Here is a 25,898-nt window from a genome sequence, read left to right on the forward strand (position 1 = left end):
AAAGGGGGACCAACACAGTATTAGGAATGTTATGCCTGATCAGTGTATATGGATTGTTTTTGAAGTAAATGAACTATATTTTATTGCACTAAAAATATGTCCAGATAACGGCAATATTAAAAGTTATGTACTACATATTACAATGTTATTTTTAAGGTAAATAATACACATCATTTTCTACACTCAATTATACTGACCCTTATTAAGATATAAATTTAATAAAACGTCTGGCACAGTACATCATTTTTTATACACTATATGGGTAAAAGTATTTGTAATAAGTATTCAGTTATATAAAGGCAATAAATGCTACCGACAAACATAAAACAAATAGTTTTGGGGATGATCTTTCTTGTTCCAGCATGACAACGGTCTATAAAGACATGAAGACACGCTTGGTTTAAAGAAACTCCAGTGGCCAACACAGCTTTGGAATGAACTAGAACATTATTTGAGACTTGACTATCATCAGTGCCCAGCTGTACACATACTCTTTCGACTGAATGGGCAAAAATTTCCTCAAACATACTTTAAAGACTTGTGTGTAGCCTTCCCAGATGAGTGGTGACTGTTATAGCTGAAAAGATCACATAAAGGTCACTTTATTTTAATACCATTTGTTTTTGGAATGGGATGTCCAACAAGCTCATGGTCATATGTTCAAATACTTTTGGCCAGATAGTGCAAGTATATATATACAGTATTCATTTGATATATATAGAGTTTCATTTTATATATATATATATATATATATATATATATATATATATATACTGTATATCAGTTTTCATTCCATATTCCAACACACACTAACACACCACCACCATGTCAGTGTCACTGCAGTGCTGAGAATGACCCACCACCCAAATAATGCCTGCTCTGTGGTGGTCCTGTTGTGCTTCTGACCATTGAAGAACAGGGTGAAAGTAGGCTAAAAAGGTATGAAGAGAAAGAGATGGACTACAGTCAGTAATTGTAGAACTTCAAAGTGCTTCTATATGGTAAGTGAAGCCGATAAACTGGACAATGTGTGTAGGCACAAGGAGATGGTTTTAATGTTATGGCTGATCGGTGTATATCATGTAATTTTTATGCATGACATGCGGCTTTCACTACCCCACTGACGCATGGCAATATAAAAGTCAAAAGACGGAACTGCGTCTCCACTGATCCAACAATGCTGACTGGTAAAAATCAAGTGAAAGAATTAGCTTCGATTCAAAAGACTTTATGTTCCAAATGCTTCAAGGTATGTAATGCAGAGCTGCAAATAGAAGACTCGTAATGCAAAACAAATATTCCAACAAACTGTGTGTTATCAACTTTAATAAAAGTGCAATATAATATGCAAATGTGGTAAATGATGAAAGCACAGTGAAAGCAGAATCGGGTGAAAATCGAAAGACAAAGTGGCTGTAACCAGGCTCTACAGAGCCATCTTCATTCATTTAAAACAGATGGCATCGTGATATCAACTGCCACGTACTGAGAAACATACTGTACTAAATATATTTCCTTCTCCTTGACACGTTCAGCAATCGGTTACTTGCATAAAGACGAGTTACTACAGAAACCGCACACATTGGTATTAAAGGGTCAGGGTTATTTTGGATGTAAGTGCCCCTCACACTTGTAGTTGATCTACAAGGGTTGTGAACACAAGCAACAAGCAGTAACAAGTCAGCACCAGTGTCAAATTTTGGGCAAAACAAAATGCTGTAAAACTATACAAAACAATAATGCAATAACATTCATTGTGGTAGCCGTTAGTAGTAAAAAAAAGGATGAACTAAGTTATAAAAGTTATTTAATCACATATAAATATATAGAATTTGGGAAGCAGCGACGAGGTAGGTAACACCACTATTAAAAGAGCACTATTAAAAGAGAACAGCAGTAGAGAACACCTACTAGAGCCCTGAGATTGACTGACACCCTGTCCAGAGTACTCCTGCCTCGACCCTGACCAGGATAAAGCGGTTGATGAAAATGAAATGAGTAAAATGAAGTAACACTTCTGTCATTTAAATGAAAAATTATTGCTGTTTAGCTGTTGATTAAAAATGCGTTGTTATTTTCAGTCAAGATATTCAAATGATCGACTATTTGTGAACAAAAGCAACAAGCAATAACAAGTCAGCACCAGTGTCAAATTTTAAAAACTATACAAAACATTTTAATCTTGTATTCAAGCAATAACATTAATTGTGGTAGCCGTTAGTAATAAAAAAAAAGGATAAACTAAGTTGATGTTATTATTTTGTATTAATTTGATTTTTTGTAAATAGATTTATTACGTATGTTGGGGGGCGTGTTTTTTACGTTACACACCTGCATATAGAGCATGCGATAAAAATGCCAGAAAAGGTGTTTATGGGGTGCTAAATGTGGGTCACATTTGTGGCAACAAAACAGTTTAGACAACTTCTTGACATATTGGAAACTTCTCATCCATACAAGACGTTTGTAAACCCTAATATACGTAATTTATTAACTATAAAGATGATCATTTATTGACGATCATTTATTTTGTGGATGTCGCTTACAGTTCTGTCATTTAAATTAAGGGATTTATTACAGTTTAATTTTTTATTTAAAACATATATACATGTTTGTGTAAATGGATGTCGCTTACTTCACTGGAACAATAAATCACTATGCATGATATATAACACGTCGACTGAAGTGTGTGCAACACAAAGCAGCAGCTACCACATTAATCATTAAATAATTTTACTCCTTTTTCATTGACTTTTATACAATCTTGCCAGTCATTGTATTTAATATTCAAATGTATTTAAAAGTTATTTTGTATTGATTTCATTTATTTATCAAATAAATCAGGGCCCCAGGTAAAAAAAAAAATACAATAAAAAATTTTTAGGTTTGTTTTTTTTGTACGTAAATATACTGCACCCATAAAGTATCCACCAGCCCCACCCCACAAGCATTTAATTTAGCAGCATATTTAAAACATATTTATTATACATGTATTTGTCTATGTGTACACAGACGATTCACTATAAGCTAGGAGGATGCCCAGAGCCCTGAGATTGACTGGCACCCTGTCCAGAGTATTCCTGCCTTGACCCTGACCAATGTAAATGCAGCTAAATACTATTTTCTTTTATTTACCAGTTTTTTGTTGTTTGTAAGCTTTGCATATATAATGAAAGCAAAATCTAGCAGTATTTTTACAGTTCATTAAAAGCTGGCAAAAATATTAAACAATAAACAAAAATTACAGCAAAACTAAACATGCCAAAATTATTGTATTAAAAGCCTATTAGATTATCTTAAATTAACCATAATTATAAGAGATTATTATGAATGATTGCTGGTTAGCTGTTGATTAAGAATGCGTTGTTATTTTCAGTCAAGATATTTAAATGATCGACTATTTGTAACAATAATTTAGTTACATTGTCATGTTAATATGGTTTGTAGGGATGTTTACTATTAGAAAGGTAGAATACATCACTTACAGAACTATTTATCTGACAATCATTGGCTTTAATAATTTCCAGTATGATATAAATTAGCAGGTTTTTTTTCCCGCTTTTAACACACAAGTGTGTTGTGTGTGTTTGTTGCTGCCACTTCTTGCTGGATTATTTTTTATCTTTTGTTTTAAATCTTCCCCTGGTATATGTTTTATCGTCTGACACTACCAGCTCTCCCTCCCATTCTGCTGCCAGCTCTCTTCCTGTGGTTTTGAACTTTTGGTTGCTTTTTTGTTGGGTCTCAGTGTGGTTCCGGTCACCAATACAGTCCAGGTCGGGGAGTTTGCCGAGCGGTGGACACAGGGTTCAGACCCGTGGCGGAGCTGTTCTTGGTGTCCGCTGAATCCTGCTGCAGTTCGGAACCACCCTGCTCCTCCTCAGTACAGTGAAGGTGTTTATATAAACTCCTGGGCTGTTTCACCTCACTGGAGAGCAGGAGGAGGTTCTGTGCATCAGCTGCAAACACAGCTTGATCAACCATGGTAATATCTTCTGGTACTGGACTACTGGAAGTCCTGTGTTACTGCCCCCAAGCTTTGGAACTCCTACAATTTCTTTGAAACTGCTATTAAGTGAAATATTAAGTGAAATACATAAATCGTTAAAACCTGTAATATATTTTCATAATTGTCATTTGGCATGACTGACAACAAAAATCTTACGTGTAATAAATGATTCTATTAAAAAAGTATTCATACAATTTGATGGGTAATGAAACTAATAATCAGTACATTAAAAACTGACCTCAAATTTGGCACAGACCGAAAGGTAAGCTAGTAATGGCAGGTATGTTTATAGTTTTTCCACTATATTTTTTACTATTCTTACTACAAGTCTACAAGTTTTTTACCCTGCAGTTTTTGTTGTTTTGCTCAGTGTCCTTGGGTATGATAAAGGCACAACATAAAACAAACATTTATTATTATTATTATTATTATTATTATTATTATCATCATCATTATTGGAAAATGATATTATCATTATTACAATTATCATTATTATTATCATTATTATTATTATCATTATCATTACTGGAAAAAAATATTATTATTATTATCATTACTATTATTATCATCATTATTATTATTACTATATTGTTATTACTATTATCGTTTTTATTATTATTATTAATATTATTATTACTATTATTATTATTACTATTATTATTTGTATTATTAGTATTACTATTATTGTTATTATTATTACTTCTACTATAATTATTACTATTATTATTATTATTACTACTATTATTATTATTATTATTATTAATATTATTATTGGTAGTATTACTATTATTATTATTACTTCTACTGTAATTATTACTATTATTATTATTACTATTATTATTAGCAGCATCATTATTATTACTATTACTATTATCATCATCATTATTGAAAAATGATTTCATTATTATAATTTTTTTTAATTTAATTATTATTATAATTATTATTATTATCATCATCCTCATCATCATTATTATAATTATTATTATTATCATTATTACAATTATTATTATTATTATTATTATTATTATGACATTTTAAACTACACCAACACCACACCAAAAAAAAATAAAAAAATAAAATACTGCTACTGAATATTTTGGATCCACAAAACATACAAAGCACAATCTGAAGAGAAAATGCCACACATGCCTCACAGCTACAAGAACAGACTGGAATGCACTGAATGTAAGTCACTATTTCTAAGTTGGAATTGTCCAAGGACAAGAACATAATAGGATTGTATGACAACACATTACAGAAATGAGGTAGCACAGACATTTGGGACACAACCAACAACAGTCAATGTCGATGACGATGACAAGCTGAACCCGAGTGGCTACTTCACTAATAAAGAAAAGATTCTTGTATTTGAGGCCATATGTGAAATCCAACACTATTAATATTATACAGTATTATATATACAAGACATACCTGGAATCCACTGTTTTGATTATTGCTCTGAAAGCTTCTTTCTCGACTGTCTATAGAGGAATTGTGCACACAACACAGGAGTCATGATGGAACAAAGGCTCTTTGGCAAAATATTTCCATCCACATAAGCATGTTATTTAATGTTTATAATCGATCGTATACAACTGAGAGCCAAATAGGTGTGGTTGAACCACCTGAACTGAACAAATGAATGTGAGTACATATGTTTTAGTTCATATGCTGCATGCTAAATGAAAGGAAATTGCATCAGGCTGAATTTCAGTCATATTGAGTACATTTTTCTAGCGATGGATAGACTTTATATGGATAGATTTTACTTGATCTTTTTATTTTTAATGACCTTTGTGTGAAAACTTTATTCAAAGCTATAAAATCAGTGGTGTAGTTTGTTTTATTTCATAACAATAATGGATTAATCGTTGACAATGTGAGAGATCTCCAAGCCGGGACAAGACCGATTTATCCATGTCTGATTTACCATTTATAAAGTGATTTATAAAGCGATTTTTATTGTGTTTAAACAAGTGTTTTTAGATGTGGCAGTAGAAGATGATTTTTTAAAATACTAAAAGTTGAAGTAGATCAGTGTGTTTTAATTTCTGAATGGCTGTTGCGGATGAGTTGTAGATCAGTGGCACATGTTAATGATGTCATTAAGCGTGAGTGGCAATAAACGACACTTGTCATGTAATGTGAATTACATATATATTGTCTGGCCCTTTAAGAATGTTAAGTATACAATGCTAGGGTATAGGGAGCGAGTGTGTAGGGAAGAGATAGTCTCCGGCTGTGCTATGTTGTTCGGTGTTTGCACTGAGCATTTGTGACATTAAAGTAGCGTTCTCGTGAAACCCCACTCGAATGTTTGAACATTGAATTATTTTACAACACTCTGTTAGAACGTATCTTCATGTGTTATTTGCTTTACACACAAACAATGGCCTTATTTACATTAAGTGTTATTTACATTAAGTAACAGTATCGGCTCGGATTACACGTTTTTTTCCTTTCGATATCCGATCCAGTGATTTGGGCCAATATCGGACTGATACCAATACTGAGTATCGGATCGGTGCCAGCCCTACTAGATATGTATTTAGATCTAATGATTTATCTATTAATCTCTTCATAAAGGATAACCATCCATCCATCTACTCATCCTTATTTAATGCACTATTATGCTGTGTTTGGGCTAGTAAAATCTATATCTTATAAGCTACAGTATATAATCTAGACATTTAACTATTTTTGTTGTTCTGTTATTTGTCCTGTTATACACTTTAAAAGAGTTTAGTGCTCTGGTAAGAATATCTTCTATTTTACACACAATAAATTAAAAAATATAACCTAATATTTCAGAAGCCAGAGAGGCGTCCAGGACACAGAATAGGCCTTAACAATAACACTGAGGTACAATGTGACAGCTATTATTCTTAGTGTATTCCAGACTTATTCTGAATGAGTATTTTTGTGTACACAAACATAATGTTTTATTAAATGCATCACAGCAAAGTGTAGTTACTATTCATTCAATAATACGTTTCTAAAAAGTATGCTGCTGTGTACGTGGCTGAGAGTGCTTGTGGGTGTCCGACATGGCTTTTACATCCAATCTCTCACTGCACAAAACCCCCAGTTGAGCAGCAGCACAGGCTCAATAAGAAAGCTACAGCTAGAGTGAATGAAGAACTCAAGATGTCAGGGAACAATGGTTCTCCTGCAAAGTTGGTGGACATGGCTGATAGAAAAGAAAATTACGGTGTGAGAGTGAAAGTTCAAGGCCCGGTCAGAAACAGGCCATCATCAGTGCAGTGCGTGAAACAGCCAGTGGCGTGTACGCTTCTCCCCTCCCCACACACACAATGATATGCTAGAAGCACTGCTGGTATCCCACCTTCAGTGCTTAAATTAACACTTACAGGAGAAAGTAAGGAAAATGTGAGAGGTGAAATAATCCATCTTGAGTGCATGGTCTGAAACCGCACTAACAGCTGCAGCTCTGATTTTCATCATTATTTTTATCAGGCACATAATCAGTCCTGCTGTGATTCAGGAAGCACCAAAAGTTCCATAATGTAAATAAATGCACAATAACAGCTGCGGCTCAGATTTACATCATTACGTTTATCAAACAAACAGTCTATTCCCCTGTCATTTACAAAGTACCAAAAGTTTCTAAACTACAAAAGTTTGGAATACTAGTACAAAACTAAGTACTGGTATGAAGTATTATATATTATACCAAACATCCAGAGTCACTGTTTTTACAACATATCAACATATATATTAATATGTTATTAAGAATATGTATGCTATAAGAATTTTAAACATGCTTTTAACATAAAAAAATAAGATTTTCCAATTGTGGTGGGGCTATATTGTTTGTTTGTTTATTAGGATTTTAACGTCATGTTTTACACTTTGGTTACATTCATGACGGAAACAGCAGTTACTGGTTACACCAGATTCATCAGTTCACAAGGTTATATCGAACACAGTCATGGACAGTCTAGTATCTCCAATTCACCTTACTTGCATGTCTTTGGACTGGGGGAGGAAACCGGAGCACCCGGAGGAAACCCACACGGACACGTTGAGAACATACACACTCCACACAGAAAGGACTCGGACCGCTCCACCTGGGGATCGAACCCAGGACCTTCTTGCTGTGAGGTGACCGTGCCACCCTGGTGGGGGTATATTAGTAAACTAAAATTGTAGTTAAATTAATAAAAAGACATATAAATATAGGCCAACATGGAGAATACATAAAATATACACTACACTACCAAGTGTGCCCCAAGTGACAGCTGCTCCTTTGTTCAGGTTTATTTGTGAACCACTTTACAGTACAGTACATTATATTGTAAATGGCATACAAATATCAATGTGTCCAATACTTTACCAATAATTGTAAACGATAATTAATATCAAGTTTATAAATAATAATGAATTCAAGATGTGCATCACTTTATTTTATAATACATCTAATACAATACATTTTAGGCATTTTTACATAAACAAATAAGGTTATGTTATATAAATTCGATGTGTTAAATAGTATTAAGCAAAAAAGAAAAGAAAAAAAAACTTTAAACTATTATTATTATTAATTTATTTATTTTTATGTCAACAAGAGAGTAGGCAGTAGGCAGAAAGCCCAAGTGACATTTGTAGTGCACATTACTAACATTACTAGCATTTGCAAGGTTAGTAATCTTTTTACAAAAAAGAACTAAAATAATAATAATAATAATTCAGTGATGGTTTGTTTCATTACATCATGTCAGGTGGTTTAACTTCTGGTAAATTTGTGAACTGATACTGTTTTAAAATAAATATAATAGTTGGTTTGGTTTAAAATAAATATATAATCCATAAAATATTACTAAGAGGAGTTTTTCAACCGCTTTTATTAATCGCTATATTTTACTACACTTTCACTTTAAAAATTCTATTTTTTATAGACTGTAATAATTGATAACTTATTTAAAGGTTAATGAGTTAATAACTGGCTTGTTAATTTTTTGTAGTCCAGTCACTGGTCCCAGAGCACTTGTAACAATGTGCATGGACACAAACACCGCTGTGTTGAGTAATTACAGTCAGCATGTTAACTGTATTAACTACAAAATAATCCTCACAATTATTTTGCTCAATGTTGAAATTCCAATTATGTATCCCAATTTTTTTTTTCCAATTCAACAACATTTTTTACTGCTGTTTGTTGTTTTTTATAATGTAAAATTTGAACATTATAATTATATTTTAATTGCATTTAAATAAAACCTTCCTAAAAATATCAAATTATTATGATATTAACTGTAGTAAAACAATAAAACCCAGCAATAAAATAAAGCAACTAATTTACATTTTAATTTCATAACATAAAAATTTATAAAAAATAAAATAAACAACTAACTACATACAGTATATGTATTTTTCATGAACAGTATATATCTTAAAACAAAATTAATATGCATATCTAGTAAATGAACATTGTTAATAAACCTTTAATTTTCATACTATTACATCGTTAAGGAATATAAAAACATAACATTTTTTATAAAATGCTATTTACTATATGTTTGTTTCTCCAGTGAATTTCTCATACTTGCGCTAATCACAATTATTATTTTTTAAATTTTTATTACAATTCATATCCCTCCTAAATTTAAACATTTTCATTCTATACCGCTATATAATAAACCTACATAAATGTATTATAGTTTTGTTAGAATTAAATGCACATACACTTTCCCAACCATTGATACTTTAGAGTAAATTATCATTGTTTAATTATTATTTTATTATAATAATGTTATAGGTCTGGAATTATTTTTCATGCTCATAAATATTGTTTATATTATTACTGTAATTCAGATGTAATTAGTATTGTATTGCTATAAAACCTAAATAGATTGCTTTAATGAAACCTTTAATGTACGTACTATGTATAACCTGACAGCAGCAGATGCTGCTGATATAACATGATGGTATAAAAAAGAAATAAAATCATGGTCTTATTTTAAAATGTAATTGTATAATAAAAAAAAACTTGCACGCAACTTTGGTTCAATAATGTGCTCAAATAATTACAATACTGAACTAAAAAAAGAAATCACAATTTAAAAAGCTAAACGTTAAAAGCATACTGGTGTGAATAGAGTGGAGGCTAATTAGGAAATCTAATTTCAGAGAAAATGACTTTCTTTAAAATAAATATAATGAGGAATTTAATTCCAATTTGCTTTAACAATTTGCAATAGCTAGAATTCTAATAATGCATTTATTTTTTAAAGAAAAATTGTTAATATTAAAAAAAAAATCCTACTGTGTAAAATGTTTGGTGTTATTTTTTGTTTTGGCACATGCCGTGTGTAAAAGAATATGATAAACAAGACAAAGAAGAAACCCCAAATTAATGCAGAGCTTCAAGCAGCTTTATAGACGAGTCCATTTTAGGGGGTCACACATCAATTCTTAAACAATGAACAGCTCAGAAATAATAGCATAAGCTTACAGATAAAAATTTAGATTTAATTTTGTTTTTCTGTTTTTGTTGTTTCATTTTTACCCTATTTTTTCTTACTGTGTACTCTCTTCCAAATGTATCCACCTGCTAAATAACCCCCATGACAGAAGTTTTGGAAGGTGCTAGTGCATGCTTTTTCAAAGACCTGTGAAGCCAATCTAGGTTCTATTACATACAAACCTTTGTTGTCTGATTCCCCTCCTTAGACATGCTAAATATTTTTAACAGGAGACTGAGGAGTCCTGGACTGCAGGTAGGCCAGTCTACAAAGCCCCAGTGTTGTGCACATGCAGAATAAGGTCTGCTTTGTTAGCCCCCTCTCCCCTTGTAGATGTAAAGTCAGAGACGATTGCTGCTGTTTGAGTTGGTCATCTTCTAGACCTTCATCAGTGGTCAGAGGACACTGCCTACGGGGCGCTGTTGGCTGGAAATATTTTTGGTTGGTGGACTATTCTCTTGTGGAACTACAAAGGGGTTCTATATGGTAAGTGGAGCTGATTACATGGACAATGTGCGTAGAAACAAGGAGATGATTTTAATGTTATGGCTGATCAGTGTACATTGCCATTTACTTTAAGCAATCTTATTAATTAAAGTAAAATTACACAAGCAAAGTCACCCACAACACACGTTACTAGGTTACTACATTAACTATTTAGTTACTAATGCAAATTTGAGCTACTTATTTGAAATTGTTGTAATTCAAGGCCATAGCCTGTCCCTAAAACACATTTTAAAAATCGAATGTCCTAATAAAGACTAAAGACTTCTTAAGACACGTTTTAAACCAGACTAATAAAATATAAGTCCATGTAGCTAGAGATATGAAGTAGGTGCAGATAATGACTAATAAACATACAAATATCTAACCATTGCTATATCAAGAGATCTGTATTTTAAAGACTTACTGTATATCTAACAAACTCCTTCATCAGGTCGGGCTAGAATATTCCTGAACCTTTAGTCAGTCTCCATCACACGAACATCACAAAGCAGCAGTGCTTAAATTAATCCATACAGGAGCTGTTCATATATTTAGTTCGGGAAGGCGGTGATCTCTTAGTTCTCTCAGTCTCTTTGGACTGATTCTCCACACTGTGTGGATTACTGGACAGATAAGCCAGAGGCCTCTGCTCATCGGAGAGACGATGCCCCTCAGGCCTTTTGTTCTCCTCTCCAGTAGAATCCCAAGTGCAGCCTGGTATAGGCTCACAGGTCATTTTATGGCCAATCCACAGGCCACCCCATCCTAAATTCCCTCCCATGTGCTTACACATACAATAGCCGTAGCTAGCAGGTATGTCGCAGCCACACCAGAGATCCATCATGCAAGAGACATCAAACAATATGTCATTTTGATAGGTATGAGCCTGGAGCTGCTCTGGTTTATTCCTTCTATGTTTCTTTAATAGCATTAGTTATTAAAATAGCGAGAAACAGTTTTGCATATCTAAAGCAACACCAAGTAAATGAATGACTAAATAAAATGACTGAAGTAACATGCTTTAATGACATATAATGAGAAACTTGTGCAGCTGAGACTACAGGCTAAATCAGTCCATGTGGTGATTATTATAGTCCACCAGGATGAATGCCATTAACAATAAACTACTACAAACATTCGTTTAATTGAATTTTTAAGCACTTTAGGTTCAATCCATCATAAAACTTTTAGAGTTTTGTGTGACTTCTTTTAGCATTAAAGAAAATAAAACATCTTCTTGTTAACTGGTTCAACTTCATTCTAAAGTAACTTAATACAGCATTACATTTTCTTGTTTTTTGTCTTCTTCTTTTTATACCCCCCCCCCCCCCCCAAAACCCCCCCCCCCCCAACCCCCCAAAATCTATTCATTAACCTATCCGTTCATTAATTCAATTTCATTTATTCTCAAATATGGTGCCACTCTGTCCTTCCCACCACCCCCACAAGTTTAAAATGCATACTTTTCAGCAATGTAGATAGATAACTTTAAGCATATTTTATTTGTTACCTTAAAAACAAACAAAAAAGTACATTCAGATAAATCTGTCAAATAAATCAATCTGCAGACAAATATTATTACAGCTGGCACATGGCCATTTAGAGGGACGATATGACAATTTTACTGTTATTTATAATTGGTCTTTCATTAAAATCTGATTGCTTGGCCTTCTGAATATCTACACTTGGATCGCCTCACTACTATTATTATTATTATTATAGTTATTGTTATTATGAAGGTTCTTTTATTCGTATTTAATATATAAGGCTCTCCACGGTGAAGTCCCATCCTACATGTCTAATCTTATCTGCCCTATTTTAAGATCTTCTGACCAGTTGCTTTCAACTGTCCCACGCACTCGGACGAGGTTCAAAGGTGACCGGGCTTCTTCTGTGGCTGCCCTGAAACTATGTAAAAGTTTTGCCACTTTTTATTAAGGCGTCCACTACAACTGATCGTTTTAAATCCAACTTGAAGACTTGTTTATTTAAATTTTTGGGGTTTTATTTTATTTTTGGGGTTTTAGAATGGCTTTTTTACCATTGTTTTTTATTTTGCTATATGTATTTTACTGTATTTTATGTCACTGATTTGCTTATTAAAATTGATTATTGTCGATTGATTATTATTGTTCTGATTTTATTGTACAGCACTTTGGAGGACACTTAAGGTCTTTGAAGGCGCTTTATAAATAAACCTGACTTGACTTGACTATTGTTATCACCACCACTGTTGTAATTATTATGATTTTTATACAAGGCACAATCATACAATGATTATTTTTGATTATTTTATAATTAAAAGACCACATATACCATAGTACAGTTACATTTTTAACATTATTAGTAGTGTGTTAAGCATTTATCAGTATGAAATAAAAATGTTTTGTTCAGACTTTCCCTTCATACGTATTGATGCTGGATGTTCCATAAAAGTACTGAATGCGTATTGGGGACTTGGCATATTGCATGCTTTTTTCCCCCTTTTTATTATTTTATTGGCTTAAAGCAAAGACGTTTTTGTAAATACTAGGTAAATAAATTATTACTCACAGAGCTCTACTCAGGAGAATCCTAGCAACCTTGAAGGTACATTTCATGCACATTATTTTCACTATTTAAACAGGCTGAAGCAAAAATAAAAATGTTTAGAGTAACATATGACGTATCTGTGTACATGTTTCCATCATAGCTAAACTCACACACATTGCAAAGTACATTTTGAAATTCGGTTTTAAATGTGTCTAAACTGTTTTTTTTTTTTTTTTTTGTTCTATACTAAATAGGTACAGTAAGTAAATGTGATTTTGCCTAAAAACCTACAACATACAGCATAGAAACTAACAAAAATGTTAAGTACATTATAAATTGCTCTAATCACAGGTTTGTTGTCTGGACAGTAAGATGCTGATTAAAATGGAAAGAGCTTGATTTAAAAGTTCTATAATTATTCATGGATTGGTTCTCTCTTGTGCATTGATTTAGCCCGGCTACTGTAATTTACTCACAATTATTAATGCAGGTTTCCTGGGGAATCACTGCTGCACAGATAAACACACACACACACACACACACGCACGCACACATTTTAATGAGGACACTGGTACCTGAATAATTTAAATAAGGAAAGCACCTGCATAATGAAAATTAATCTATGAAAAATTATTGACTCAAAATTGATGGGATGTGCTACAGGCCACCCCCAAATAAAGCAGCTGAACCAGAGTATAAATCACTGAGCATGGCCTTGTGTGCTGTAATAAAGTGTAAATAAAAATGTACCAATTTCCACTGTGGGCAAAATAAATTAATCAAAGTAAAGGGCTAGTTTTATAATAATATATCTTTTTTTTTTTAAATGATAGTGGTAACCCACAGCTCTACCCACTGGCTCTGCCATGCTGCCACCGTTTGGCCCTTGAGCAAGGGTCTTAACTCTCTCGACTCCAGACGTGCCATACAATGGTTGCCCCTGTGCTCTGACCCCAGCTACTTCGGAATTATATAATGTCCATCTACAAAATAATAATAATAATAAATCTTTGTTTTGTTTTGATATGTCTTGAGAACTTAACTGGTTTGCATCTGTTACCTTTTTAATAACAACTTCAGTAATGTAGGCAGTGTAGCCCTTTCACATCATTTTCTTATTTCTGGAGTTTAGTGATGTTTACTTTGCTTAGTAGTTAATGTTTGGTTTATAAAATGCTAAAATTGATTAATTTCACAGTTATATTTCACTTTATCCAAGGCTAAAGGATGCATATGCTCTATTTTCCTTAAAAAACATAAAATATGAAAATCAGCTAAAAATGGACACTTTCAGATGACTTGTGAAAAATGGGTTGGTAGAACAATAGTATAATCCATCTCTTTTATTATAATATTGATCGGTTTTCTTAGAAGGTTCTGAGGAACTATTGAATATATGTCAGGACACCCACTGTAGAAGCAATTAGAGGTAGTGTTTCTCAAAACCTGAGAATTTAGTGTCCTGTATAGAATTAACAAGAGGTAGATAAGACATGTCATCATTATATTTTATATAATAATATTATTATAATTATAATACGTGATTATACACCGATCAGCCATAACATTAAAGCCACCTCCTTGTTTCTACACACACTGTCAATTTGATCAGATCCACTTACCATATAGAAGCACTTTGTAGTTCTACAATTACTGACTGTAGTCCATCTGTTTCTCTGCATGCTTTGCTAGCCCCCTTTCATGCTGTTCTTCAATGGTCAGGACCTCTACAGGACCACCACAGAGTAGGTGTTATTTAGGTGGTGGATCATTCTCAGCACTGCAGCGACACTGACATGGTGGTGGTGTGTTAGTGTGTGTTGTGCTGATATGAGTGGATCAGACACAGGAGCACTGATGGAGTTTACTTTACTGTCACTGAGAATAGTCCACCAACCAAAAATATCCAGCCAACAGCGCCCCGTGGGCAGCGTCCTGTGACCACTGATGAAGGTCTAGAAGATGACCAACCACCTAAATAATACCTGCTCTGTGGTGGTCCTGGTCATTGAAGAACAGGGTGAAAGGGGGCTAAAAAAGTATGCAGAGAAACAGATGGACTACAGTCAGTAATTGTAGAACAACAAAGTGCTTCTATATGGTAAGTGGAGCTGATAAAATGAACAGTGAGTGTAGAAACAAGGATTTTAATGTCATGGCTGTGAACAAACTGTGAAGCTAGTGTAGAGTCATGTTTTATCTGTATCTAGTTAAAGCAGCTTTTTTGCTACACTGCATAGCACACAGAGATAAAAGAGAAGAAAAACAAGTAAAAGCAAATAAATCAATCAATCAATAAATAAAATCAATAAACAAATATAATTAAATGGTTTGATCAATTTTATTTATTTATTTGCACTCTGTTTAAACTAACTAGCAAGCCTTAGGCTAGCTGTTTTCTTCGTGGCTCAGGTCAAAAACTTTACTGCTGCAAGTGAAAATAAATAAATAAATAAATAAATAAATAAAGGCATAACAAACCTGTTTTCCTTCTATAAGAATTATTTAGTTATATTTAGCTTTTGTGTGCTGTAATTTAAAGCCAGAGGGCAAGTACATTCAAGCGTGTAATACAGTGCAAGCATCAACCCACACAGAAAAATCAGACCTTAGCTTATTCTGCTAAATGGATATTGTTAGCTAGCTACCTAAAACTCTTATTTAACACTGAGGAGACAACAACTGGAAAAACTGCAATGTTAAAAAACTGAAACTGTCACTACTAACTATGGATGCACCAATCCCTAATACAATCTTGTATAAAATAACAACAATGATAATAATTTCAATTGCAATGCAACCTGCATTCTGGATATATTCTAAGAATTTTAAAATGTGTATCATAAAAGCCAGTTTTGGTAACTTTAATGACCTATTATTTACGTAATCCATGTGTATATAAACATTCATTGACGTATCATGTTGGACGTATAGCAGGAAACATTCCAGACAGGTTGCCAGTCCATCACAGGGCCAGTTGTAAACATTTATTGATTTATTTTCACAAACCACTTTATCCCAGTCTGGAATGTAATTGCTCTGGCACCACCTGGAAACACTGGGAGCAAAGTAGGAACACACACTGGACAAAACACCAAGCTGATATAAGGTGATACAAAAACACACACAAAATTTAGAGTGGCTGATCCTACTTCTGGTTGTTTTCGGGAGGGGTTAGAAGTACCAGAATGAAGCATGGAGAGAAAGTGTGAAACTCTTCATATACAGTAAAGAGTTATATACAGTGAGTTATATACTGTTATATACAGTGATGAAGGGTTGAAGTAAGGTTCTCATGATCCATGTTAGTCCTGCAGATCTCACTCTTCCAGCTAAGCCATCTTGTTACCTCCAAATCTGAATACAGAGGTACCTTGTAACTCAATGTCCCCTAAACTCAAAATCTTAAACTCAACGTTTCCCTTAAATGCATTTTTTCATTTCAAATGAACAATAAACAGTCACTTTGTTAAGCGCTCGACTTGAGCGGTGTGATAATATGTCATCAAAGTGTGCATATGAGACGAAACTGCATTTGTGTGGTATAACCGTCGAATCAAGTCTGAAAGCTCCACATGTATCTGTGTTTAGCTGGATTTCTCACTGTTTCACTTTTAAACTTGTGTTATAGCTCAAGGTTCTGAGAAATTGTAAGAATCAGCTTTTTATTTCAGTGTTTTTGATATTATATTTAATTTCAGTGTTATTTTTAGTGTATAAGTGTCAAAAACAACCCCATTATTTTACATTAGCCTAAAACATATGCAAGTCCACAGGACCACGGAACGTATTAACAGGTTTTCCATACATCCTTATGGAAAAAAAATACCTTGAAACTCAGTTGAAACTCAGAACCAATTGACGTTGAGTTTTAAGGTACCACTGTATGTGTTAATTAATCTGTGATTTTAATGAATGTGCAAATTTTTTATTAATCAATTAGTGTATAAATGGCTTTCCTTTTCATACAAATATCAACTTTCTTAGAATTCATTTTACAACATGTACAAAGTGTAAAATGTTGGTAAATGTTTAAATGTGTATTTGTGTATAAAGTAAAATGAATTAGTGACTTTCCTCTCATTTTTATTTCCAGGATTTGCTTTTGTTATGTGCAATCAATCCATACAATGGAATAATGGCATCATAAAAAGCACAGCCCTTGAGCACCTACAACTGTCACCAGCTTTCTATTGTCAGCATTTTCATGCTGGCTAGCTAGCAGGCTAGACTTTGCCATTAGCTTGAGAAGCCAATTAAGGTTGCTAGATGTATAATCAGCCTGAGAGGATGCCTCTTTACTGTTCAGCCTTGTAAGCAGCATTATTAGAATAAGATTTATTGAGAATGGTGGATTGTATTGCTAAATCAGTAGTTTAGTTAGTAATGTATATATTTCATTTATTTTTTTAAATGTGTTTTCTCCCCTTTTCTCCCGATTTTTAGTGCGTTCAATTTTTTTACCCGATTGCACTATGCTTCCTCTCTACTGGTGCTGACCCCTGCCCCGATTGAGATCAGCGAACTGACAAGCGCCCCCTACGACACGAGTGCAGTAGCCGACAGCATAATTTCACCTACATGAGGCGAGTTCATATGTGGACCAGCTTTGTGTATAAAGAGCCACACCCTGAACAATGCATCATCCCTCAACTCTGTGCAGGCGCCATCAATCAGCCAGCAAAGGTTGTAATTGCATCAGTTATGAGGTCCCTTACGGCACCCTGATCTTGCACAACAGCCAATCATTGTTCATGAACTGACGAGTTTGAAATGGCAGCTCTGGTGTGCTAGTGTGTTTAACCACTGCGTCACCTGAGCGCCCTTGTAATTTGTTCTCAAAAACTTTTTAAAGAACCCTCGTATAACCAGCACAGCTGGTTATGTTTATTGTGCTATTTACATATTATGATGCTATTTTAGTGTTTTTATTTTACAAATCCACACATTCTCATTAGCAGGGATTGGTACGTCATGGACACCTGCCTTCAGCATGTGCCGTTTTAACAGACGGCTTTTGCTTTTGTCTGTGTAAAACATGGTACATTAACCTAATACAACAAGATCGAGTTTATAAGCATGATAAAATCCAGTCTGTGTCAGTTAGACTCATGCTCAGTCCTCACTCTACTTAAACACACAAATGGATTTATGCTGGCAGTGTGTATAGAGCTAGAAATAATCAAATTCCTCATATTCCTTCCTAATATATGGTGCCTCACTGCCAGAATACCTCCAGCTTGGTAATGAGGGTGGAGAGGCACAGTCGCTTTCCAGTCCTCTCTCCAACTGAGCTTCCACTTCCAAAGCACCTGCAGCGGGGCAGGGTGGGCACGCAGTGCTTCCTACTCAGATTCTGAAAAGCAATCTAATTGGATGTAATAAATGTCCTTAACATGCATATTCCAATCAGCTCTCTTTGTTGGTAAAAATTTTTGATCGTCAGTTCAAAATTTTCTTTTCCCTTTTTTTGTTAAGTTTTGAAATGTTATGATCAAAAATACAGTACCAATGGTTTCAACAGAAATACTTTGGGGGTATTACTCTGGTGACATAAGATGAAATACACAAATACAGAGAAAGAGAAAAAAAGGACATCTTGAATTTGTGAGTTCGGATCTCAGCTCTGCTACCGGCAGGCTGGGAGCCTATATAGACAATGATTGGCTCGTCTGTCGGATTGGATGCCGGAGAGGCTTCATATCTGATGCAATTACAACCTCTGCTGGCTGATTAATGGTGCCTGCATAAAGACAAGGGATAATGGGGATCAGTGCGTGACTGAAGGTAAAAGTAAAAAGATGTAGGGGGCGTGTGTTAGTCATGGTTTTCCTCGGTCAGGAGTGAAGGTCAGCATCAGTTGAGAGGAAGCAAAATGCAAGTGGGTAACTTGATGTGACTAGATTGGGAGGAAGTTTATTGTTGTTGTGTTTCTGCTACTAATTTAATTAATTTTTATATTTATTTATTAGGATTTTAACGTCTTGTTTTACACTTTGGTTACATTCATGACAGGACAGCAAGTTACTGGTTACTAGGGCTGGCACCAATCCGATACTCGGTATCGGCCCGATATTGGCCCAAATCACTGGATCAGATATCGAAAGGAAAAAAACGTGTAATCTGATCTGATATTGTTGCTTGATGTAACTAACACTTAATGTAAATAAGGCCATTGTTTGTGTATAAAGCAAATAACACATGAAGATACGTTCCAACAGAGTGCCGTTTATTGCCAGCTCACTCTTGATGACATCATTAACATGTGCCACTGATCTACAACTCATCTGCAACAGCCATTCAGAAATTAAAACATACTGATCTACTTAAACTTTTAGCATTTTAAAAAATCATCTACTGCCACACCTAAAAACACTGTTTAAACACAATAAAAATCATCTACTGCCACATCTAGAAACACTGTTTAAACACAATAAAAATCATCTACTACTGCCACATCTAAAAACACTGTTTAAACACAATAAAAATCATCTACTACTGCCACATCCAAAAACAGTTCAAAATTGCTTTATAAATGATAAATCGCTCACCTGAGATCAAGAAAACCTGTCTTGTCCCGGCTTGGAGATCTCTCACATCCTCAACGATTAATCCATTAGTTTTATGAAATAAAACAAACTACACTGTTTCCTGTTTAGCCACAGATGTCCACCTCAAAATCCAGCAGGGTTTAATCTTCTAAAAACATGACAGAACTTTAACAGAAAATCTCAACTCTGCGTCAATTCTAATTGGTCCATCGTGCTTGATTGACATCCACATCTTCCAACTGTAGACACTTTGGACGACACGCCGTAAAGCGAGATGTGTCACGTGAACAAGAGCTTGAATGTAAGTTAAACCAAAAATGCTGCTAAATGTTCTGTGTGTAAAAGTTAAAATAAAAACAGCAGTTTTGCATAAGTGTGATGTTGTAGGTTCTGTATTTATTCCTTTACAATATTTGTTTCACAGTCTGAGCATTGTTATTTAGATAGCTAGTTTAACCATGGTGCATTGAGACATGTATTATTACTGCTTAGTTGTTTGAAAGGATAAATGATGGTATCGGATGGGTATCGGTATCTGCAGATACTCAATTTGCAGTATCGGTATTGGTATCGGACATAAAAAAGTGGTATTGAGCCAGCCCTACTGGTTACACAAGATTCATCAGTTCAAGTCTTGAAAGTCAAACACAGTCATGGACAATTTCAATTCAACACATTTGTGTGGCTTTGGACTGTGTAAGGAAACCGGAGCTACTGGAAGAAACCCATGCAGACATGGGGAGAGCATGCAAACTCCACACCGCTCCACCTGGGAATCGGACCCAGGACCTTCTTGCTGTGAGGCGACAGTGCTACCCACTGAGCCACCATGCCGCCCTTTTGCTACTAAATAAAACATTTCACCATTTTTCTTTATCATGTTCCCAACGCTCCAGAGTCCAGTAGCCGTGATGGTGATGTAAGGCTTGCACGCAGCTGCTCGGCCATAGAAAACCCTGCTCCCGGCACACAGATTTTGTGCTGATGTTAATGCCAGAGGAGGTTTGGAACTCTAAAGTTATTGAGTCAGCACAGCTTAGGCGACTTTTATGCACTATGCGCCTCAGTGCTCGCCAGCTCCGCTCTGTAACTATCGGGTCTGTCACTTTGTGGCTGAGTTGCTATGGTTCCTAAATGCTTCCACTTTTCAATAATACCACGCAGTTGATAGTGGAATATCTGGGAGGAAGAAAATTTTATGAACTGACGTTGCAATTTCTATTACAGGACCACGCTCAAATTGACTGAGCTCTTTAGAAGAACCTGTTTACAGAAACGTTTGTGAAGCCAGACTGGATGATGAGGTGCTGGATTGTATACAGCTGTGGCAATGGGACTAAAAGAAACACCTAAATTCAATGATTAAAAGGTCTGTCCCATTACTTTAGTCTATCCATCCATCCATCCATCCATGACCTTCCTAATATTGTGTTGGTCCCCATTTTGCTACCAAAACATCCCTGACCCATTGAGGCATGGACTCCACTAGACCCCTGAAGGTGTGCTGTGGTATCTGGCACCAAGATGTTAGCAGCAGATCCTTTAACTCCTGTAAGTTGTGAGGTGGGGTCTCCATGGATCGGACTTGTTTGTCCAGCACATCCCACAGATGCTCGACTGGATTGAGATCTGGGGAATTTGGAGGCCAAGTCAACACCTCAAACTCACTGTGCTCCTCAAACCGTTCCTGAAGCATTTCTGCTTTGTGGCAGGGCGCATTATCCTGCTGAAAGAGGCCACAGCCATCAGGGAATACTGTTTCCATGAAAGGGTGTACATGGTCTGCAACAATGCTTAGGTAGGTGGTACGTGTCAAAGTAACATCCACATGAATGGCAGGACCCAAGGTTTCCCAGCAGAACATTGCCCAAAGCATCACACTGCCTTTGCCGGCTTGTCTTCTTCCCATATGGCATCCAACAAACTGCGATGCACTGTGTATCAGCATTAACTTCTTCAGCAATTTGAGCTACAGTAGCTCGTCTGTTGGAACGGGCCAGCCTTCGCTCCCCACATGCATCAATGAGCCTTGGCCGCCCATGACCCTGGACTGGATTGAATAAGATTTAGTAAAACACAATTGTGGGTTCCTACAGCAGTATGTAAGCTGAAGAACAAATAACACAACTGTGGGCCTCTTTTTATACTGTTCTAGTCACGTTGGGGTTTCAACACTTGGGTGTTGAACTTTGGAACCTCCATTCTGTACTTACTGTTATTCCTTATCTGCTTACAACATTTTACAACAGCTTAACGACAGACATGTTGCTTATCTCTGTGCATTCCACTCCCATCTCAAGCACCAACAGGGCAGGTCGTCAGTCCATCACAGGGCAATTTTGGATCCCAAGGTAACCTGACTGTATGTCTTTGCAGGAAACCCACACAGACACGGGACAAACTCCACACAGAAAGGATCTGGACCGCTACCCACCAAGCCACCCAAGTGAAAGTCAGATGAACTAAATTTATCATCCATCTCTGTTGACCTTGATTCAGTTAGCTTGTTCTTATCACTGGAATGAATCCGGGTAAAAGCGGGTTCTGCCAAAGACGGGTGCAAAGGCCACTCATTTTACATGTGGGTCCAAATATCAGAGGAAACAAGCAATCATGACTTAAGACTCTTTTTTACCCGAAGGCTAATCTAGTCTGGCGTCAAATTTCCCCTGTCGCTTTCCTAATCGCTACTTCTCCCCTCTGAAAACAGGTCATTAAAGGACTGGCTTGGGCGGTTATATTCAACGAAGCATAAGAACAGTGTGAACGTGGCTGGAGAAGTGAAAGAAATAGGAAAGAAAAAGTTTAAAAGAGAAAGGACAGAGGAAGAAACGTGGCAGAGATAAAGAATGAGGACTGTACAGTGGGTGACAGGGTGTGGACACTTCAGGAATGCCGAGCGAATAAAAAAGAGCTCACTGTTTTTTCCTGACTGGTGCTTACAGTCTCTGAGTGGACCTGTCAGGTGATGTGGCGCGTTATCTTGAAAAGCGAGTGATTAATGGAAGCTGCGCAGGGTTCGGGTACGGCCCAGTTGGCCAGAACATGATCAGTCTTAATGAGCTCTCTTGCTAGCTGCGTATCGCATTAACTGCAGGGGCTGAAACGTATGGGTTCACGGTGGGATTCTCCTTTCAAAAGCGTGATAATGAGCAGAGACTCTATCTCCTCTCCCACACCGAGCTCAACTCCAGCTCAAAATAACGTCTCAATGGAGGCACTGAAGAAAATGTACAGAAGGCTGGCAAGGCTAAGACAGAAATAAATATATATGCAGTGCTGTATAGCCTGGGCTGGTGAATGTCTGGGGGGAGGGAGGCACTGAATTTTTCATATTTATTTCTGTGACTGTTCCTATCACATATAACTAAGGTTTTACCTAATTCACTACCCTAAAAATGATGTCGTGGACCGTGAAAGGAGCCATTTCCTGTGTAATATCCAATTTGCTGTGAAATTCAAAATTTAAGGTTTGTGTTTAAAGATTTAACATTTTTAATTTGCATAGCGTATGAAATATGAGGTGCAATACACAATATTGTGCGGTTCTAGCAATCATTAATTTACATTTTCAGCATCTAGCAGACACTCTTATCCAGAGTGACTTACAGAAGTGCTTCCACAGTAAACATTACCTTACTCTAGAATACAAATCCTACAAATGCTGAAACCCTCTTAGAACCAAATGGTTTTTTATGCAAGTACAGAGAAGACCTGTAAGAGAAGAGCCTTAATGCTTGTCTTCCTTGAGTTCTGAGTGGAGGAGCAAGTCGAGTGACACTAGTGGCTCAGAGGTTGCGTGCTACAGAGCGGGGTTTGATTAGACCTCGGAGGTAGCTTGGAGCTGGTCCATATTTGGCTTTGTAGGTGAGCATCAGTGTTTTAAACTGAATGCATGCAGCTACAGGAAGCCAGTGAAGAGAACGCAGCAGTGGGATGATGTGGCCGTGTTTAGGTTGGTTAACTTTGGATGAGTTGCAAGGGTTTAATAGTGGACATAGGAGCACCTGCCAGGAGGGAATTGGAGTAGTCTAACCATGAGGTTACAAGTGACTGGACAAGAATCTGAGTTGCTACCATGGAGAGAAATGGACAAATTATATGAATCATAAGGCAATTAAGTTAGTGTAACAGTCTTTTCTGTGGTGTAGTGTGCTGACAATGTTTGTGTTTACGTACTAAGTGCATTTTGTCCATTTGGGGATTCCATAATCAATGTGATCATCTCTCTGTAGTCTGTGCTGTGCCTCAAAAGAACAAGCCAGTAAAGCATTATGGTCCTGATAGTTTGTCTATGTACAGTTTATTTCTTTCTTTATGAACTCAGTAAACTCTAAAGATGCTCGAGTACACTAGCAATCGGTTAGACAAATGTCCAAGATGTCGAAGTCTAAAGTAGCTGAGTAGGTAACCGAATTTGGAAAACTCCCAACCAGTTCTGTGGATGCAGAGGGGATTTTTTCTTTAAAAATGAAAGAAATTAAAAACATTTTCCCATGAACTTAGTAGGGCCGCAAATATAACGATGGTATTTTATAAACCGGATAAACCATTGGTTATTTGTTTCTCTGTTCTCACAACCTTATTTTCCACTACAAGTTTGACCCACACATAGGGTCAGTGGCGGCTCCTGCCAAATCTCTCAGGGGGGGCAATTATTGCGATGATGGCCAAGGTGACCCGTTCAATGGGTAAATTAAAGCTTAAATAATTAACATCTTAAGTCATCTGTCAGTGTGCCCTCACAAATAACTTTGAACATGGAGAGAGACCAGCTTTCCCATGAATCATAAAATTAAGTAAAGCCTTCACACTAACAATTTAATTCAGTCTTCATCAGGTAGCATTTTATTTTAGGTGCAGCAGATCCTGAGGTAATGGTAGTCATGTTGACGAGATCGCTAGCTGCTCCAATTATCGCTACACTAGGTTACGTGTGACGCAAGCACGTAAGTGCGAGCCCTGCTGGAACCCATACAGATTGTATTGCAGTGCCTACAGTTCGAAAAAAAGTGCCTTAATATGACAGTCTATCAGAGCAATCCGGGCGATTTTCAATCAGACTGAAATCACCCCAAAAGGGGCGGTACTGTACGGAACACAACTCGATGCTGATTGGACTACGATATTCGGAGGCAAGACAGACTGTCCAGAACAGTCACAGCAAAATTTCTTCCCTTTCGCCCTTTGGTGGTGTGTCGCCCGATCGCCCTAAGGAACGAGCCGCCCATGCATAGGGTCCATCTGAAAACCTAGTGAGCTGCATAAGTATAGAAGGTTTTAACTGACATTGAATTTTAGAAGGTAGATTATTAAAACACACTACTAAGAAAGCGATTATGTCATTGACAGTCCCAGCTTTTCTATGGTCACAGTGTTAGCTTACTTAGCTAACAGAGGTAGCCTCAGGCCTTTCAAACCAATAGGCTGAGGCGATACAACCTGCTAGCATGCCAGCTAACATCTCCCTTCATGTAGCAAAAACTGTTACAGTCAGTAACAAACCCAAAATTGCAAAGTAGACTTGTACACCTTTATAAAAAATATTATTGAAAATTACTTGCGTTTGAAAATAACTCCCCTTGCAGCTCCGTTTGCATTTGCCATATTAGATTTTTTTTTCTTGAGAAAAGTTGTGCCTCAATGAATGCTGGGATCATCTGGTCAGAATATCGCTCATAGTAAGGCATCTTGGTAGGCATCACTTTAAGGCATTCTTCTCGGGAGATTTTCAGACAGACCCCACAGACCCGTCCATCTGGAGTTTTACACAGGTTAACATTGATTAATTGAATAAGTCATACACTCAAGACCCATGAAGTAGCCAGGTGTAAA

General features: G+C 36.0%; 1 protein-coding gene across 1 annotated transcript in view; it reads right to left on the reverse strand.

Annotated features, from left to right (window-relative positions):
* Window positions 1–25,898, reverse strand: part of LOC134320700 (kelch-like protein 29) — a 352,789-nt gene that overhangs the window by 124,712 nt on the left and 202,179 nt on the right. The gene's annotated exons all lie outside the window — the stretch shown is intronic.

Source organism: Trichomycterus rosablanca, chromosome 9 (assembly GCF_030014385.1).
Source record: "Trichomycterus rosablanca isolate fTriRos1 chromosome 9, fTriRos1.hap1, whole genome shotgun sequence".
In the NCBI taxonomy this organism is placed as follows: Eukaryota; Metazoa; Chordata; class Actinopteri; order Siluriformes; family Trichomycteridae; genus Trichomycterus; species Trichomycterus rosablanca.